We start from the raw sequence: 5,074 nt of genomic DNA on the forward strand, positions 1-5,074 counted from the left end.
AATTGATGTTTCCATAATGAAGGAAACGTTTCACTATTACTTCTTGTATTTACTAACCGCCTCACTCTTATGACACTTTCCTGTAACGGGCGTATTGCACGCCGCACGTTGTAAACCGCCAAACCAATACCCTGATGAGCATCCCCCAGTTTGTGACATGTTTTGATGTCTCTAGTGTTTTCGTGGAAAACGTATAGCATGTTTCTATTGTTTGGAAAGTTAAAATTGACATGCTTTCTGGTTCGGTGACGAACTTGTACGGCTGATATTCGCATCTCAGAAGGAAGGGTAGTCGTTGATTGTTGCAACCCTCCGTTTGGCAGCCAGCGACATGGAGGCATGGCCGGCATGGCTTTGGCGTGGCCAAATTAGGGTTTTGGCATCGTGGCCAAGAGTTGGCACCGTAGCCAAGAGATTGACACAAGTCGTTTGGTGGCAAGTTTGTACGGCTGAGATCTGCATCTCAGGAGGAAGGGTAGCCGTTGATCGTGACTACCTTCCGTTTGGCATCCAACGGCATGGTTGCATGGTCGACATGGATTTGGTGTGAAGTGGAGTCGCTGGCAGTGTGCGGCTTGGAAGGGAGTCGCTTGCGGCTTGGAAGGGAAGCGCTTGCGGCTTGGAAGGGAATCACTTGCGGCTTGGAAAGGAAGCGCTTGCGGCTTGGAAGGGAAGCGCTTGTGGCTGGGAAGGGAAGCGCTTGAGGCTTTGTCTAAATTAGGGTTTGGTATGCTGAAACCCTAATTTGCGCCATGTACTAGAATCGTTGTAGAATTATGAGTCTGACAAAGGATCTTCCGTTTAACCAATAAACTCCCTTGTCGGGTCTTTAGATCAATCTCTCAACAACTACCGAATTAATTGTTAGACTATGCAATCAATACTATTAATCACAAAGAAAGGTATTGATGTCGATCTACTCAACTAATCAGTCCAATCTATCACAAAGATAAACCGATTATAGTTGGATCCCTTTCCAGCCGAAACAAGTATTGTGCACCCCAAAGATTATGAACCCAAAAAGTCTACTTGTCTTCAAATATTCTTTAATCTTCAATTATCACCTGCACACAATCAACTTGAATCTCTTCTGATCAATCACACACAGAACAGAGTCGGTTAACGTTGGATTATCACAATACGTCTTTAGATCTACAAACAGTCTAAAGATCCATGTCGAAACTTCGATCTAGTTTGAGTGAATCTTATATCAGAAGCGAAGATTCTCAAGCATAAACAAATTAGGTGCAATCAAAGTTCAACAACCGTTAGTCAATCAAATCAATCGAAAATTAATAATAAACTGCAATTATGTAGTTTCCCACCAACGGTACTAATAGAACTTCTCAATCCCAAAGAAGTCTTTAAACTGAGCGGCCGTAAGAGATTTCGAAATTTCAAGGTTTTAAGCCGGTTTTCGATAATCAATCACTAGAAGCATGTGTTACATCAACGATAATGGTGACAAGGTGTAAAGATTTACAAAATCAAGGTAAATAAACTCAATGACTCCAATTGTATGTCTCGAGTTCATTATCTTTTAATGTGTTTGTAGTTTATCAAGTATGGCTTTTATCTTGGATTCATTTTTGTCTAGGTTTTATGTCATTTTTGAGTTGTGAGAACACAAGAGGAATTACGGTGTAAGGGTTTGGAAAAATGGCTATACACTCCAAACATATTTTGCATCAAATAACTAATGAGACAAAAGAGGAAGAGGATATAATGAAAATAAAGAATGTGCTGATTTAGAAAGGATAAGCATAATTTAAGACGACAATGCAATTTCCTCTTTTTAATATTGCAAAAGGTGGTATGTTGAAAACACGACAACTGCTTACAATCAGCACATTACTTCGTAAATATACATCACAACTACGTATTTACCCGATTTAATTTTTTTATTTATTTTGTAGGTACCATGAAGTTTATCAATTTGCACTAATGTACGCACATAGTAATAAAAGGAAAACGAGGTCGATGTCCTTTTGGCCGCGTCAATGTGAGCTGATGAGTGTTGATTTGGTTCAGGCAATAGGAGCTGATGAGTGCTGATTTGGTTCAGGTCCAAAGATTGCTGTCACAGGTTGTATTGTGCTAAGAGAAGCAAATATGTAGGAAACGTACATGAAGCTACATCGAAATCTCAAATAATTGGGTATTAACACTCAGTTATTCTCGAGTTCTTATCAGTTCAGAACATCTTTTCAGATTTATCATTTACTAAAAAGCAGTTTGGTATCTCCACCATGTAATTAAAGTTCAATAAACCGTAGTTTTCCAGCAGAAAGAAATTGTTGATGATTGATTCCATTTGCTCAATTTCGGGTTTGCTCAAATTGTCCCACTAGCTCAGACTGGTGAGGTATCGCAAAACTTGAGGTTTCAAGCTTCTCTAATGGTTGTTGTGATGAGCCTATGAAGTGCATGAGAATTGTGGTTCATTCAACTACGACCTATGACGCTTGAAGACCAAACAAAAAAATTCGTTAAATATTATCATTTTTAGTATTTTACTATTTTTACTGCCCGTTTTTCTCAAATTTTAAATCCCGTAAATTTACCAGCACAAAAACATATTTTTCTCTACAAAACATCTAGGCCCGTGCAATGTACGGGCGTAACAACTAGTTTAATATAATAACAGATACTAAATTAGCTAATCTTATTAAATGATCAACACTTATTAAATAAAAACTATTTAGCCATAATGAAAAATATTTAGGTAAAGGGATTACTAACCGATGACTCTATTTTTTTTTACATGACTAACAGTGCTGGGTTGCACTGACGCAGACGCGTCGACACAGACACGACACGATGCGGACAGGACAAAATTCTCAAAAAAAACTAGGAAGCGGACACGTATATATGTATTTTGTATATATATATTATTTATTTATACAATCATGTATTTATACAACAAAGTCAAGTATTTCGATCCTGAAAATTAAAAAATGATGCCACACTATGTTGTTTTGTGTATACATTTCAAAAAAAGAAGAAGAAGAGATTGTTTGTTTATTAGAAAATTAGTCAAAGTATTTCCAAGACTTTATCTTTGTATCTCGATGTATGCAAAATAAATGTTGGTGATCATTGTTTCTTGACGAAAGATCAATGTGCATGGATCCGTAATCTAATTAGTTAACTTTTTCTGTTAAATTTTCTTATGGTGGGTTTGTTTGCAGAATTCACCGTTTCCATGAATTTATAATCCTATGAGATTACAAATTCTGGGATTTATGTAAATTCCTTGTGTGTTTGGTAACTCAATTAAAATTCCTAGGATTTATAGAGTTTTCTTATTTTAAAGTCTTTGTACCGTTTGGAATTACTCTCAAATCTTAAAATTGCATATATATGGGATTTATAGTTAAAAAAAGTGGGTCCATAAATCCCTTGATAAGTTTCCCAGCAAATCTTAGGGGGGAGGGGTCGGACTCCATATGGAGGATTTACTAGAAAACTGAATCTTATAGGAAACGTGATTCCAAGGATTCGGGAAACCAAACGTACGGAGGGAAACATAATTCTACCAAATCCCCTAGACCCATAAATTCCACCTTTAAAATTCTACATCCAAACCCACCATTAAGCTTATTATTCTGTAATCTAATCGGACGAATCAGTTTAATGATTGATCTAAATGTTTGTATTTCTTCGTTTGGTTAATAATAGTAAAAATAAACGAAGAAAAAAAAACGCTCCCAAACGCGTCAAACCCGAATCATCACTGCGTCCAAACCAGACGCGTATAGGACGCGACCCGCACGTGGCTGCGTCGAACACGCGACGTGTCAACGTCCCATACGCATCCGACGCGGGCACGCCTCAAAAAATCCAGCGTCCGTGCAACCAAGAGTCAGGTGTTTCCATAAGCCCCCTACCCCATAGAAGGTGTCATTTCATTAGGCTAACCCCTATGGGATAGAATGAACTGCTAGATTGGCCAAAAAGTGTTGCAAATCATGAGAAAAGTGTGGGAAAAAAGTTAACACTAGCAGTTGATAGTTCTCTCTCCTAGCAAGTGCTCGCAATTCAACTATCAGCGAGATTGAAACGCTGAATGGTTCAGCGCTCAAAAAGTGTTTTTAACGCTGAACGGTTCAGCGATGGGAGATAAATTTTATGATCTAACGACTGAGATTTAAAACGTTGAACCAAACAACACTGACGCTGAACCAAACTGCGTTTTATAGTGGTCCCAGATGACGTGGATGACCAATCTAGCTGCTAGATATCTAGTCCATAGGACTTAGGAGATTGCCCATGCTGATGTGAATGGTCAATCTAGCAGCTATAGCCCATAGGACGAAGCCTTAGACTAACACAACAAATGTTCCGGGCTGTCGGGGGCCTAGCCCGTTCAGAGCCCACTCTCATCCATTGAATTTCCAAGGAAAGACATTAAATTTTATTGCTTTCTCCAATGTTGAATAAGACCCCATGAATACGCACTACATAAACTGTCAAAGTGTCAACAACAACAACCTACGATACCCACTACATAAACTGTCAAGTTTCATCTGTGGAGAAATAATTGAAACTAAATTAAGAAAGAAAAACTAAAATTAGAATTTGAAAAAGTTCTCAACAACAGTATATCCCATTGAATAGTAAAATCAGTTTTCTCCTTGTTCTCTGGTGTTTTGACAGTTCAAATACGCAAGTAAATGTAATCTCTCTCTCTCTCTAGATTTGGAAGAGATTAATTTTCGGATAAACATCACCACCTAAAAAAAAGTTAGTAACTAATCTCTTATATATACCTATTCAAGAATTACTATGACAAACCAAAATTTAAGATTTTGATTGCATGGTTCATTTGATTTTGATCTCCCCTGTTCTGCTCTAGAGGTAAATCCAAGGAGTGAGAGAAACACATCATAAAGGAAAACTCGGTGAGTTAATTTTGATTTGTGTACTTGGTTTATGATTTGTATGATTTTACTGAATTCAATGTATCAATTACTAGTACTTTAGAAGTGATGGATATTCTGAGATTACAATTTTGCAAAACAAAATTTCTTGTTTTTGTATGAGATTGAAACTCTGTTTTTTTTTTTTTTTT

The 5,074-nt window shown here is 37.4% G+C and overlaps 1 protein-coding gene across 1 annotated transcript in view; it reads left to right on the forward strand.

Moving 5' to 3' along the window:
* Nucleotides 1-4,544: 4,544 nt before the first annotated feature.
* Nucleotides 4,545-5,074, forward strand: part of LOC113302751 (probable inositol transporter 2) — a 4,175-nt gene continuing 3,645 nt past the window's right edge. Inside the window, exons 1-2 of the mRNA XM_026551687.1 lie at nucleotides 4,545-4,746; nucleotides 4,859-4,904. The gene's annotated coding sequence lies outside the window, so the exon portion shown is untranslated. The remainder of the gene's footprint in view (nucleotides 4,747-4,858; nucleotides 4,905-5,074) is intronic.

The sequence above is a fragment of the Papaver somniferum genome, chromosome 1 (genome assembly GCF_003573695.1).
Source record: "Papaver somniferum cultivar HN1 chromosome 1, ASM357369v1, whole genome shotgun sequence".
Taxonomy (NCBI): Eukaryota; Viridiplantae; Streptophyta; class Magnoliopsida; order Ranunculales; family Papaveraceae; genus Papaver; species Papaver somniferum.